This window comes from Acipenser ruthenus, unplaced genomic scaffold (assembly GCF_902713425.1).
Source record: "Acipenser ruthenus unplaced genomic scaffold, fAciRut3.2 maternal haplotype, whole genome shotgun sequence".
In the NCBI taxonomy this organism is placed as follows: Eukaryota; Metazoa; Chordata; class Actinopteri; order Acipenseriformes; family Acipenseridae; genus Acipenser; species Acipenser ruthenus.
In genome coordinates this window covers 16,877-26,501 of record NW_026708569.1, presented here as the reverse complement: position 1 = coordinate 26,501, position 9,625 = coordinate 16,877, and the positions used below count along the sequence as shown (strand labels likewise).

General features: G+C 43.8%; 29 non-coding genes and 14 pseudogenes across 29 annotated transcripts; all 43 read left to right on the top strand.

The window, feature by feature from the left end:
- Positions 1 to 12: 12 nt before the first annotated feature.
- LOC131734540 (5S ribosomal RNA) lies at positions 13 to 121 on the top strand (annotated as a pseudogene).
- A 114-nt stretch (positions 122 to 235) lies between these two features.
- LOC131734406 (5S ribosomal RNA) lies at positions 236 to 354 on the top strand. The gene has a single exon (XR_009326929.1). It is a non-coding gene; the product is annotated as a 5S ribosomal RNA (ribosomal RNA).
- A 114-nt stretch (positions 355 to 468) lies between these two features.
- On the top strand, positions 469 to 577 carry LOC131734539 (5S ribosomal RNA; annotated as a pseudogene).
- A 114-nt stretch (positions 578 to 691) lies between these two features.
- On the top strand, positions 692 to 810 carry LOC131734405 (5S ribosomal RNA). Its single transcript, XR_009326928.1, has one exon. It is a non-coding gene; the product is annotated as a 5S ribosomal RNA (ribosomal RNA).
- Positions 811 to 924: 114 nt separating this feature from the next.
- LOC131734544 (5S ribosomal RNA) lies at positions 925 to 1,033 on the top strand (annotated as a pseudogene).
- A 100-nt stretch (positions 1,034 to 1,133) lies between these two features.
- LOC131734515 (5S ribosomal RNA) lies at positions 1,134 to 1,242 on the top strand (annotated as a pseudogene).
- Positions 1,243 to 1,342: 100 nt separating this feature from the next.
- LOC131734400 (5S ribosomal RNA) lies at positions 1,343 to 1,461 on the top strand. Its single transcript, XR_009326923.1, has one exon. It is a non-coding gene; the product is annotated as a 5S ribosomal RNA (ribosomal RNA).
- A 100-nt stretch (positions 1,462 to 1,561) lies between these two features.
- LOC131734415 (5S ribosomal RNA) lies at positions 1,562 to 1,680 on the top strand. Its single transcript, XR_009326938.1, has one exon. It is a non-coding gene; the product is annotated as a 5S ribosomal RNA (ribosomal RNA).
- A 100-nt stretch (positions 1,681 to 1,780) lies between these two features.
- Positions 1,781 to 1,899, top strand: LOC131734428 (5S ribosomal RNA). The gene has a single exon (XR_009326951.1). It is a non-coding gene; the product is annotated as a 5S ribosomal RNA (ribosomal RNA).
- A 100-nt stretch (positions 1,900 to 1,999) lies between these two features.
- On the top strand, positions 2,000 to 2,118 carry LOC131734449 (5S ribosomal RNA). The gene has a single exon (XR_009326972.1). It is a non-coding gene; the product is annotated as a 5S ribosomal RNA (ribosomal RNA).
- A 114-nt stretch (positions 2,119 to 2,232) lies between these two features.
- LOC131734562 (5S ribosomal RNA) lies at positions 2,233 to 2,351 on the top strand. The gene has a single exon (XR_009327016.1). It is a non-coding gene; the product is annotated as a 5S ribosomal RNA (ribosomal RNA).
- Positions 2,352 to 2,451: 100 nt separating this feature from the next.
- On the top strand, positions 2,452 to 2,570 carry LOC131734474 (5S ribosomal RNA; annotated as a pseudogene).
- Positions 2,571 to 2,684: 114 nt separating this feature from the next.
- Positions 2,685 to 2,793, top strand: LOC131734514 (5S ribosomal RNA; annotated as a pseudogene).
- Positions 2,794 to 2,907: 114 nt separating this feature from the next.
- On the top strand, positions 2,908 to 3,016 carry LOC131734513 (5S ribosomal RNA; annotated as a pseudogene).
- Positions 3,017 to 3,116: 100 nt separating this feature from the next.
- LOC131734445 (5S ribosomal RNA) lies at positions 3,117 to 3,235 on the top strand. Its single transcript, XR_009326968.1, has one exon. It is a non-coding gene; the product is annotated as a 5S ribosomal RNA (ribosomal RNA).
- A 100-nt stretch (positions 3,236 to 3,335) lies between these two features.
- On the top strand, positions 3,336 to 3,454 carry LOC131734413 (5S ribosomal RNA). Its single transcript, XR_009326936.1, has one exon. It is a non-coding gene; the product is annotated as a 5S ribosomal RNA (ribosomal RNA).
- A 113-nt stretch (positions 3,455 to 3,567) lies between these two features.
- Positions 3,568 to 3,686, top strand: LOC131734561 (5S ribosomal RNA). The gene has a single exon (XR_009327015.1). It is a non-coding gene; the product is annotated as a 5S ribosomal RNA (ribosomal RNA).
- A 114-nt stretch (positions 3,687 to 3,800) lies between these two features.
- LOC131734560 (5S ribosomal RNA) lies at positions 3,801 to 3,919 on the top strand. The gene has a single exon (XR_009327014.1). It is a non-coding gene; the product is annotated as a 5S ribosomal RNA (ribosomal RNA).
- Positions 3,920 to 4,033: 114 nt separating this feature from the next.
- On the top strand, positions 4,034 to 4,152 carry LOC131734559 (5S ribosomal RNA). The gene has a single exon (XR_009327013.1). It is a non-coding gene; the product is annotated as a 5S ribosomal RNA (ribosomal RNA).
- A 114-nt stretch (positions 4,153 to 4,266) lies between these two features.
- LOC131734558 (5S ribosomal RNA) lies at positions 4,267 to 4,385 on the top strand. Its single transcript, XR_009327012.1, has one exon. It is a non-coding gene; the product is annotated as a 5S ribosomal RNA (ribosomal RNA).
- A 114-nt stretch (positions 4,386 to 4,499) lies between these two features.
- On the top strand, positions 4,500 to 4,618 carry LOC131734557 (5S ribosomal RNA). Its single transcript, XR_009327011.1, has one exon. It is a non-coding gene; the product is annotated as a 5S ribosomal RNA (ribosomal RNA).
- A 114-nt stretch (positions 4,619 to 4,732) lies between these two features.
- On the top strand, positions 4,733 to 4,851 carry LOC131734556 (5S ribosomal RNA). Its single transcript, XR_009327010.1, has one exon. It is a non-coding gene; the product is annotated as a 5S ribosomal RNA (ribosomal RNA).
- Positions 4,852 to 4,951: 100 nt separating this feature from the next.
- LOC131734555 (5S ribosomal RNA) lies at positions 4,952 to 5,070 on the top strand. Its single transcript, XR_009327009.1, has one exon. It is a non-coding gene; the product is annotated as a 5S ribosomal RNA (ribosomal RNA).
- Positions 5,071 to 5,170: 100 nt separating this feature from the next.
- Positions 5,171 to 5,289, top strand: LOC131734463 (5S ribosomal RNA). The gene has a single exon (XR_009326986.1). It is a non-coding gene; the product is annotated as a 5S ribosomal RNA (ribosomal RNA).
- Positions 5,290 to 5,403: 114 nt separating this feature from the next.
- LOC131734404 (5S ribosomal RNA) lies at positions 5,404 to 5,522 on the top strand. The gene has a single exon (XR_009326927.1). It is a non-coding gene; the product is annotated as a 5S ribosomal RNA (ribosomal RNA).
- A 100-nt stretch (positions 5,523 to 5,622) lies between these two features.
- On the top strand, positions 5,623 to 5,731 carry LOC131734527 (5S ribosomal RNA; annotated as a pseudogene).
- Positions 5,732 to 5,845: 114 nt separating this feature from the next.
- Positions 5,846 to 5,964, top strand: LOC131734490 (5S ribosomal RNA; annotated as a pseudogene).
- Positions 5,965 to 6,064: 100 nt separating this feature from the next.
- LOC131734512 (5S ribosomal RNA) lies at positions 6,065 to 6,173 on the top strand (annotated as a pseudogene).
- A 114-nt stretch (positions 6,174 to 6,287) lies between these two features.
- LOC131734419 (5S ribosomal RNA) lies at positions 6,288 to 6,406 on the top strand. The gene has a single exon (XR_009326942.1). It is a non-coding gene; the product is annotated as a 5S ribosomal RNA (ribosomal RNA).
- Positions 6,407 to 6,520: 114 nt separating this feature from the next.
- LOC131734471 (5S ribosomal RNA) lies at positions 6,521 to 6,639 on the top strand. The gene has a single exon (XR_009326993.1). It is a non-coding gene; the product is annotated as a 5S ribosomal RNA (ribosomal RNA).
- Positions 6,640 to 6,739: 100 nt separating this feature from the next.
- On the top strand, positions 6,740 to 6,848 carry LOC131734511 (5S ribosomal RNA; annotated as a pseudogene).
- Positions 6,849 to 6,948: 100 nt separating this feature from the next.
- LOC131734462 (5S ribosomal RNA) lies at positions 6,949 to 7,067 on the top strand. The gene has a single exon (XR_009326985.1). It is a non-coding gene; the product is annotated as a 5S ribosomal RNA (ribosomal RNA).
- A 100-nt stretch (positions 7,068 to 7,167) lies between these two features.
- On the top strand, positions 7,168 to 7,276 carry LOC131734509 (5S ribosomal RNA; annotated as a pseudogene).
- A 114-nt stretch (positions 7,277 to 7,390) lies between these two features.
- On the top strand, positions 7,391 to 7,509 carry LOC131734577 (5S ribosomal RNA). Its single transcript, XR_009327031.1, has one exon. It is a non-coding gene; the product is annotated as a 5S ribosomal RNA (ribosomal RNA).
- A 100-nt stretch (positions 7,510 to 7,609) lies between these two features.
- Positions 7,610 to 7,718, top strand: LOC131734508 (5S ribosomal RNA; annotated as a pseudogene).
- A 114-nt stretch (positions 7,719 to 7,832) lies between these two features.
- Positions 7,833 to 7,951, top strand: LOC131734554 (5S ribosomal RNA). The gene has a single exon (XR_009327008.1). It is a non-coding gene; the product is annotated as a 5S ribosomal RNA (ribosomal RNA).
- A 114-nt stretch (positions 7,952 to 8,065) lies between these two features.
- Positions 8,066 to 8,174, top strand: LOC131734542 (5S ribosomal RNA; annotated as a pseudogene).
- Positions 8,175 to 8,274: 100 nt separating this feature from the next.
- LOC131734464 (5S ribosomal RNA) lies at positions 8,275 to 8,393 on the top strand. The gene has a single exon (XR_009326987.1). It is a non-coding gene; the product is annotated as a 5S ribosomal RNA (ribosomal RNA).
- Positions 8,394 to 8,493: 100 nt separating this feature from the next.
- On the top strand, positions 8,494 to 8,612 carry LOC131734448 (5S ribosomal RNA). The gene has a single exon (XR_009326971.1). It is a non-coding gene; the product is annotated as a 5S ribosomal RNA (ribosomal RNA).
- Positions 8,613 to 8,726: 114 nt separating this feature from the next.
- Positions 8,727 to 8,845, top strand: LOC131734453 (5S ribosomal RNA). Its single transcript, XR_009326976.1, has one exon. It is a non-coding gene; the product is annotated as a 5S ribosomal RNA (ribosomal RNA).
- Positions 8,846 to 8,945: 100 nt separating this feature from the next.
- LOC131734553 (5S ribosomal RNA) lies at positions 8,946 to 9,064 on the top strand. The gene has a single exon (XR_009327007.1). It is a non-coding gene; the product is annotated as a 5S ribosomal RNA (ribosomal RNA).
- Positions 9,065 to 9,164: 100 nt separating this feature from the next.
- Positions 9,165 to 9,283, top strand: LOC131734552 (5S ribosomal RNA). The gene has a single exon (XR_009327006.1). It is a non-coding gene; the product is annotated as a 5S ribosomal RNA (ribosomal RNA).
- Positions 9,284 to 9,397: 114 nt separating this feature from the next.
- Positions 9,398 to 9,516, top strand: LOC131734551 (5S ribosomal RNA). Its single transcript, XR_009327005.1, has one exon. It is a non-coding gene; the product is annotated as a 5S ribosomal RNA (ribosomal RNA).
- Positions 9,517 to 9,625: the final 109 nt, after the last annotated feature.

The following is a 9,625-nucleotide window of genomic DNA, read 5'->3' as shown; positions in this document are numbered from 1 at the left end:
AGAAACGCAATCGCCTGCGGCCACACCACCTTGAATAAGCCTGATCTCAGAAGCTAAGCAATGTTGGTCTTGGTTAGTACTTGGATGGGAGACCACCTGGGAATATCAAGTGCTGCAGGCATTACATTTTTGTAATTACATTTTACATTTGAAATGTGTGGAGGACAAAAGGAAATTTTGTAGGACTCACCCCCAGCTCACTTAACATAAAAGTCATGAAAGCAGAAATGCAATCGCCTGCGGCCACACCACCTTGAATAAGCCTGATCTCGTCTGATCTCAGAAGCTAAGCAGTGTTGGGCTTGGTTAGTACTTGGATGGGAGACCACCTGGGAATATCAAGTGCTGCAGGCATTACATTTTTGTAATTACATTTTACAATTGAAATGTGTGGAGGACAAAAGGAAATTTTGGAGGACTCACCCCCAGCTCACTAAACATAAAAGTCATGAAAGCAGCAACGCAATCGCCTGCGGCCACACCACCTTGAATAAGCCTGATCTCAGAAGCTAAGCAATGTTGGTCTTGGTTAGTACTTGGATGGGAGACCACCTGGGAATATCAAGTGCTGCAGGCATTACATTTTTGTAATTACATTTTACAATTGAAATGTGTGGAGGACAAAAGGAAATTTTGGAGGACTCACCCCCAGCTCACTTAACATAAAAGTCATGAAAGCAGAAATGCAATCGCCTGCGGCCACACCACCTTGAATAAGCCTGATCTCGTCTGATCTCAGAAGCTAAGCAGTGTTGGGCTTGGTTAGTACTTGGATGGGAGACCACCTGGGAATATCAAGTGCTGCAGGCATTACATTTTTGTAATTACATTTTACAATTGAAATGTGTGGAGGACAAAAGGAAATTTTGGAGGAATCACCCCCAGCTCACTAAACATAAAAGTCATGAAAGCAGAAACGCAATCGCCTGCGGCCACACCACCTTGAATAAGCCTGATCTCAGAAGCTAAGCAATGTTGGGCTTGGTTAGTACTTGGATGGGAGACCACCTGGGAATATCAATTGCTGCAGGCATTACATTTTACAATTGAAATGTGTGGAGGCCAAAGGGAAATTTTGGAGGAATCACCCCCAGCTCCCTAAACATAAAAGTCATGAAAGCAGAAATGCAATCGCCTGCGGCCACACCACCTTGAATAAGCCTGATCTCAGAAGCTAAGCAATGTTGGGCTTGGTTAGTACTTGGATGGGAGACCACCTGGGAATATCAAGTGCTGCAGGCATTACATTTTACAATTGAAATGTGTGGAGGACAAAAGGAAATTTTGGAGTAATGACCCCCAGCTCACTAAACATAAAAGTCATGAAAGCAGAAATGCAATCGCCTGCGGCCACACCACCTTGAATAAGCCTGATCTCGTCTGATCTCAGAAGCTAAGCAATGTTGGGCTTGCTTAGTACTTGGATGGGAGACCACCTGGGAATATCAAGTGCTGCAGGCATTACATTTTACAATTGAAATGTGTGGAGGACAAAAGGAAATTTTGGAGGAATCACCCCCAGCTCACTAAACATAAAAGTCATGAAAGCAGAAATGCAATCGCCTGCGGCCACACCACCTTGAATTAGCCTGATCTCGTCTGATCTCAGAAGCTAAGCAATGTTGGGCTTGGTTAGTACTTGGATGGGAGACCACCTGGGAATATCAAGTGCTGCAGGCATTACATTTTACAATTGAAATGTGTGGAGGACAAAAGGAAATTTTGGAGGAATCACCCCCAGCTCACTAAACATAAAAGTCATGAAAGCAGAAATGCAATCGCCTGCGGCCATACCACCTTGAATAAGCCTGATCTCGTCTGATCTCCGAAGCTAAGCAGTGTTGGGCTTGGTTAGTACTTGGATGGGAGACCACCTGGGAATATCAAGTGCTGCAGGCATTACATTTTACAATTGAAATGTGTGGAGGCCAAAGGGAAATTTTGGAGGAATCACCCCCAGCTCACTAAACATAAAAGTCATGAAAGCAGAAATGCAATCGCCTGCGGCCACACCACCTTGAATAAGCCTGATCTCGTCTGATCTCAGAAGCTAAGCAATGTTGGGCTTGGTTAGTACTTGGATGGGAGACCACCTGGGAATATCACGTGCTGCAGGCATTACATTTTTGTAATTACATTTTACAATTGAAATGTGTGGAGGCCAAAGGGAAATTTTGGAGGAATCACCCCCAGCTCACTAAACATAAAAGTCATGAAAGCAGAAATGCAATCGCCTGCGGCCACACCACCTTGAATAAGCCTGATCTCGTCTGATCTCAGAAGCTAAGCAATGTTGGGCTTGGTTAGTACTTGGATGGGAGACCACCTGGGAATATCAAGTGCTGCAGGCATTACATTTTACAATTGAAATGTGTGGAGGACAAAAGGAAATTTTGGAGGAATCACCCCCAGCTCCCTAAACATAAAAGTCATGAAAGCAGAAATGCAATCGCCTGCGGCCACACCACCTTGAATAAGCGTGATCTCGCCTGATCTCAGAAGCTAAGCAATGTTGGGCTTGGTTAGTACTTGGATGGGAGACCACCTGGGAATATCAAGTGCTGCAGGCATTACATTTTTGTTATTAAATTTTACAATTGAAATGTGTGGAGGACAAAAGGAAATTTTGGAGGAATCACCCCCAGCTCACTAAACATAAAAGTCATGAAAGCAGAAATGCAATCGCCTGCGGCCACACCACCTTGAATAAGCCTGATCTCAGAAGCTAAGCAATGTTGGGCTTGGTTAGTACTTGGATGGGAGACCACCTGGGAATATCAAGTGCTGCAGGCATTACATTTTTGTTATTAAATTTTACAATTGAAATGTGTGGAGGACAAAAGGAAATTTTGGAGGAATCACCCCCAGCTCACTAAACATAAAAGTCATGAAAGCAGAAATGCAATTGCCTGCGGCCACACCACCTTGAATAAGCCTGATCTCAGAAGCTAAGCAATGTTGGGCTTGGTTAGTACTTGGATGGGAGACCACCTGGGAATATCAAGTGCTGCAGGCATTACATTTTACAATTGAAATGTGTGGAGGACAAAAGGAAATTTTGGAGGAATCACCCCCAGCTCACTAAACATAAAAGTCATGAAAGCAGAAATGCAATCGCCTGCGGCCACACCACCTTGAATAAGCCTGATCTCGCCTGATCTCAGAAGCTAAGCAATGTTGGGCTTGGTTAGTACTTGGATGGGAGACCACCTGGGAATATCAAGTGCTGCAGGCATTACATTTTACAATTGAAATGTGTGGAGGACAAAAGGAAATTTTGGAGGAATCACCCCCAGCTCACTAAACATAAAAGTCATGAAAGCAGAAATGCAATCGCCTGCGGCCACACCACCTTGAATAAGCCTGATCTCGTCTGATCTCAGAAGCTAAACAATGTTGGGCTTGGTTAGTACTTGGATGGGAGACCACCTGGGAATATCAAGTGCTGCAGGCATTACATTTTTGTAATTACATTTTACAATTGAAATGTGTGGAGGACAAAGGAAATTTTGGAGGAATCACCCCCAGCTCACTAAACATAAAAGTCATGAAAGCAGAAATGCAATCGCCTGCGGCCACACCACCTTGAATAAGCCTGATCTCGTCTGATCTCAGAAGCTAAGCAATGTTGGGCTTGGTTAGTACTTGGATGGGAGACCACCTGGGAATATCAAGTGCTGCAGGCATTACATTTTTGTAATTACATTTTACAATTGAAATGTGTGGAGGACAAAAGGAAATTTTGGAGGAATCACCCCCAGCTCACTAAACATAAAAGTCATGAAAGCAGAAATGCAATCGCCTGCGGCCACACCACCTTGAATAAGCCTGATCTCGTCTGATCTCAGAAGCTAAGCAATGTTGGGCTTGGTTAGTACTTGGATGGGAGACCACCTGGGAATATCAAGTGCTGCAGGCATTACATTTTTGTAATTACATTTTACAATTGAAATGTGTGGAGGACAAAAGGAAATTTTGGAGGAATCACCCCCAGCTCACTAAACATAAAAGTCATGAAAGCAGAAACGCAATCGCCTGCGGCCACACCACCTTGAATAAGCCTGATCTCGTCTGATCTCAGAAGCTAAGCAATGTTGGGCTTGGTTAGTACTTGGATGGGAGACCACCTGGGAATATCAAGTGCTGCAGGCATTACATTTTTGTAATTACATTTTACAATTGAAATGTGTGGAGGACAAAAGGAAATTTTGGAGGAATCACCCCCAGCTCACTAAACATAAAAGTCATGAAAGCAGAAATGCAATCGCCTGCGGCCACACCACCTTGAATAAGCCTGATCTCGTCTGATCTCAGAAGCTAAGCAATGTTGGGCTTGGTTAGTACTTGGATGGGAGACCACCTGGGAATATCAAGTGCTGCAGGCATTACATTTTTGTAATTACATTTTACAATTGAAATGTGTGGAGGACAAAAGGAAATTTTGGAGGAATCACCCCCAGCTCACTAAACATAAAAGTCATGAAAGCAGAAATGCAATCGCCTGCGGCCACACCACCTTGAATAAGCCTGATCTCGTCTGATCTCAGAAGCTAAGCAATGTTGGGCTTGGTTAGTACTTGGATGGGAGACCACCTGGGAATATCAAGTGCTGCAGGCATTACATTTTTGTAATTACATTTTACAATTGAAATGTGTGGAGGATAAAAGGAAATTTTGGAGGAATCACCCCCAGCTCACTAAACATAAAAGTCATGAAAGCAGAAATGCAATCGCCTGCGGCCACACCACCTTGAATAAGCCTGATCTCGTCTGATCTCAGAAGCTAAGCAATGTTGGGCTTGGTTAGTACTTGGATGGGAGACCACCTGGGAATATCAAGTGCTGCAGGCATTACATTTTACAATTGAAATGTGTGGAGGACAAAAGGAAATTTTGGAGGAATCACCCCCAGCTCACTAAACATAAAAGTCATGAAAGCAGAAATGCAATCGCCTGCGGCCATACCACCTTGAATAAGCCTGATCTCGTCTGATCTCAGAAGCTAAGCAGTGTTGGGCTTGGTTAGTACTTGGATGGGAGACCACCTGGGAATATCAAGTGCTGCAGGCATTACATTTTACAATTGAAATGTGTGGAGGCCAAAGGGAAATTTTGGAGGAATCACCCCCAGCTCACTAAACATAAAAGTCATGAAAGCAGAAATGCAATCGCCTGCGGCCACACCACCTTGAATAAGCCTGATCTCGTCTGATCTCAGCAGCTAAGCAATGTTGGGCTTGGTTAGTACTTGGATAGGAGACCACCTGGGAATATCAAGTGCTGCAGGCATTACATTTTTGTAATTACATTTTACAATTGAAATGTGTGGAGGACAAAAGGAAATTTTGGAGGAATCACCCCCAGCTCACTAAACATAAAAGTCATGAAAGCAGAAATGCAATCGCCTGCGGCCACACCACCTTGAATAAGCCTGATCTCGTCTGATCTCAGAAGCTAAGCAGTGTTGGGCTTGGTTAGTACTTGGATGGGAGACCACCTGGGAATATCAAGTGCTGCAGGCATTACATTTTACAATTGAAATGTGTGGAGGACAAAAGGAAATTTTGGAGGAATCACCCCCAGCTCACTAAACATAAAAGTCATGAAAGCAGAAATGCAATTGCCTGCGGCCACACCACCTTGAATAAGCCTGATCTCAGAAGCGAAGCAATGTTGGGCTTGGTTAGTACTTGGATGGGAGACCACCTGGGAATATCAAGTGCTGCAGGCATTACATTTTTGTAATTACATTTTACAATTGAAATGTGTGGAGGACAAAAGGAAATTTTGGAGGAATCACCCCCAGCTCACTAAACATAAAAGTCATGACAGCAGAAATGCAATCACCAGCGGCCACACCACCTTGAATAAGCCTGATCTTGCCTGATCTCAGAAGCTAAGCAATGTTGGGCTTGGTTAGTACTTGGATGGGAGACCACCTGGGAATATCAAGTGCTGCAGGCATTACATTTTACAATTGAAATGTGTGGAGGACAAAAGGAAATTTTGGAGGAATCACCCCCAGCTCACTAAACATAAAAGTCATGAAAGCAGAAATGCAATCGCCTGCGGCCACACCACCTTGAATAAGCCTGATCTCAGAAGCTAAGCAATGTTGGGCTTGGTTAGTACTTGGATGGGAGACCACCTGGGAATATCAAGTGCTGCAGGCATTACATTTTTGTAATTACATTTTACAATTGAAATGTGTGGAGGACAAAAGGAAATTTTGGAGGAATCACCCCCAGCTCCCTAAACATAAAAGTCATGAAAGCAGAAATGCAATCGCCTGCGGCTACACCACCTTGAATAAGCCTGATCTCGTCTGATCTCAGAAGCTAAGCAATGTTGGGCTTGGATAGTACTTGGATGGGAGACCACCTGGGAATATCAAGTGCTGCAGGCATTACATTTTTGTAATTACATTTTACAATTGAAATGTGTGGAGGACAAAAGGAAATTTTGGAGGAATCACCCCCAGCTCCCTAAACATAAAAGTCATGAAAGCAGAAATGCAATCGCCTGCGGCCACACCACCTTGAATAAGCCTGATCTCGTCTGATCTCAGAAGCTAAGCAATGTTGGGCTTCGTTAGTACTTGGATGGGAGACCACCTGGGAATATCAAGTGCTGCAGGCATTACATTTTACAATTGAAATGTGTGGAGGACAAAAGGAAATTTTGGAGGAATCACCCCCAGCTCCCTAAACATAAAAGTCATGAAAGCAGAAATGCAATCGCCTGCGGCCACACCACCTTGAATAAGCCTGATCTCAGAAGCTAAGCAATGTTGGGCTTGGTTAGTACTTGGATGGGAGACCACCTGGGAATATCAAGTGCTGCAGGCATTACATTTTACAATTGAAATGTGTGGAGGACAAAAGGAAATTTTGGAGAAATCACCCCCAGCTCACTAAACATAAAAGTCATGAAAGCAGAAATGCAATCGCCTGCGGCCACACCACCTTGAATAAGCCTGATCTTGTCTGATCTCAAAAGCTAAGCAATGTTGGGCTTGATTAGTACTTGGATGGGAGACCACCTGGGAATATCAAGTGCTGCAGGCATTACATTTTACAATTGAAATGTGTGGAGGACAAAAGGAAATTTTGGAGGAATCACCCCCAGCTCACTAAACATAAAAGTCATGAAAGCAGAAACGCAATCGCCTGCGGCCACACCACCTTGAATAAGCCTGATCTCAGAAGCTAAGCAATGTTGGGCTTGGTTAGTACTTGGATGGGAGACCACCTGGGAATATCAAGTGCTGCAGGCATTGCATTTTTGTAAGTACATTTTACAATTGAAATGTGTGGAGGACAAAAGGAAATTTTGGAGGAATCACCCCCAGCTCACTAAACATAAAAGTCATGAAAGCAGAAATGCAATTGCCTGCGGCCACACTACCTTGAATAAGCCTGATCTCGTCTGATCTCAGAAGCTAAGCAATGTTAGGCTTGATTAGTACTTGGATGGGAGACCACCTGGGAATATCAAGTGCTGCAGGCATTACATTTTACAATTGATGTGTGTGGAGGACAAAAGGAAATTTTGGAGGAATCACCCCCAGCTCACTAAACATAAAAGTCATGAAAGCAGAAATGCAATCGCCTGCGGCCACACCACCTTGAATAAGCCTGATCTCAGAAGCTAAGCAATGTTGGGCTTGGTTAGTACTTGGATGGGAGACCACCTGGGAATATCAAGTGCTGCAGGCATTACATTTTTGTAATTACATTTTACAATTGAAATGTGTGGAGGCCAAAAGGAAATTTTGGAGGAATCACCCCCAGCTCACTAAACATAAAAGTCATGAAAGCAGAAATGCATTCGCCTGCGGCCACACCACCTTGAATAAGCCTGATCTCGTCTGATCTCAGAAGCTAAGCAATGTTGGGCTTGGTTAGTACTTGGATGGGAGACCACCTGGGAATATCAAGTGCTGCAGGCATTATATTTTTGTAATTACATTTTACAATTGAAATGTGTGGACGACAAAAGGAAATTTTGGAGGAATCACCCCCAGCTCACTAAACATAAAAGTCATGAAAGCAGAAATGCAATCGCCTGCGGCCACACCACCTTGAATAAGCCTAATCTCAGAAGCTAAGCAATGTTGGGCTTGGTTAGTACTTGGATGGGAGACCACCTGGGAATATCAAGTGCTGCAGGCATTACATTTTACAATTGAAATGTGTGGAGGACAAAAGGAAATTTTGGAGGAATCACCCCCAGCTCCCTAAACATAAAAGTCATGAAAGCAGAAATGCAATCGCCTGCGGCCACACCACCTTGAATAAGCCTGATCTCGTCTGATCTCATAAACTAAGCAATGTTGGGCTTGGTTAGTACTTGGATGGGAGACCACCTGGGAATATCAAGTGCTGCAGGCATTACATTTTACAATTGAAATGTGTGGAGGACAAAAGGAAATTTTGGAGGAATCACCCCCAGCTCACTAAACATAAAAGTCATGAAAGCAGAAATGCAATCGCCTGCGGCCACACCACCTTGAATAAGCCTGATCTCGTCTGATCTCCGAAGCTAAGCAATGTTGGGCTTGGTTAGTACTTGGATGGGAGACCACCTGGGAATATCAAGTGCTGCAGGCATTACATTTTTGTAATTAAATTTTACAATTGAAATGTGTGGAGGACAAAAGGAAATTTTGGAGGAATCACCCCCAGCTCACTAAACATAAAAGTCATGAAAGCAGAAATGCAATCGCCTGCGGCCACACCACCTTGAATAAGCCTGATCTCGTCTGATCTCAGAAGCTAAGCAATGTTGGGCTTGGTTATTACTTGGATGGGAGACCACCTGGGAATATCAAGTGCTGCAGGCATTACATTTTACAATTGAAATGTGTGGAGGACAAAAGGAAATTTTGGAGGAATCACCCCCAGCTCACTAAACATAAAAGTCATGAAAGCAGAAATGCAATCGCCTGCGGCCACACCACCTTGAATAAGCCTGATCTCGTCTGATCTCAGAAGCTAAGCAATGTTGGGCTTGGTTAGTACTTGGATGGGAGACCACCTGGGAATATCAAGTGCTGCAGGCATTACATTTTACAATTGAAATGTGTGGAGGCCAAAAGGAAATTTTGGAGGAATCACCCCCAGCTCACTAAACATAAAAGTCATGAAAGCAGAAATGCAATCGCCTGCGGCCACACCACCTTGAATAAGCCTGATCTCGTCTGATCTCAGAAGCTAAGCAATGTTGGGCTTGGTTAGTACTTGGATGGGAGACCACCTGGGAATATCAAGTGCTGCAGGCATTACATTTTTGTAATTACATTTTACAATTGAAATGTGTGGAGGACAAAAGGAAATTTTGGAGGAATCACCCCCAGCTCACTAAACATAAAAGTCATGAAAGCAGAAATGCAATCGCCTGCGGCCACACCACCTTGAATAAGCCTGATCTCGTCTGATCTCAGAAGCTAAGCAATGTTGGGCTTGGTTAGTACTTGGATGGGAGACCACCTGGGAATATCAAGTGCTGCAGGCATTACATTTTTGTAATTACATTTTACAATTGAAATGTGTGGAGGACAAAAGGAAATTTTGGAGGAATCACCCCCAGCTCACTAAACATAAAAGTCATGAAAGCAGAAATG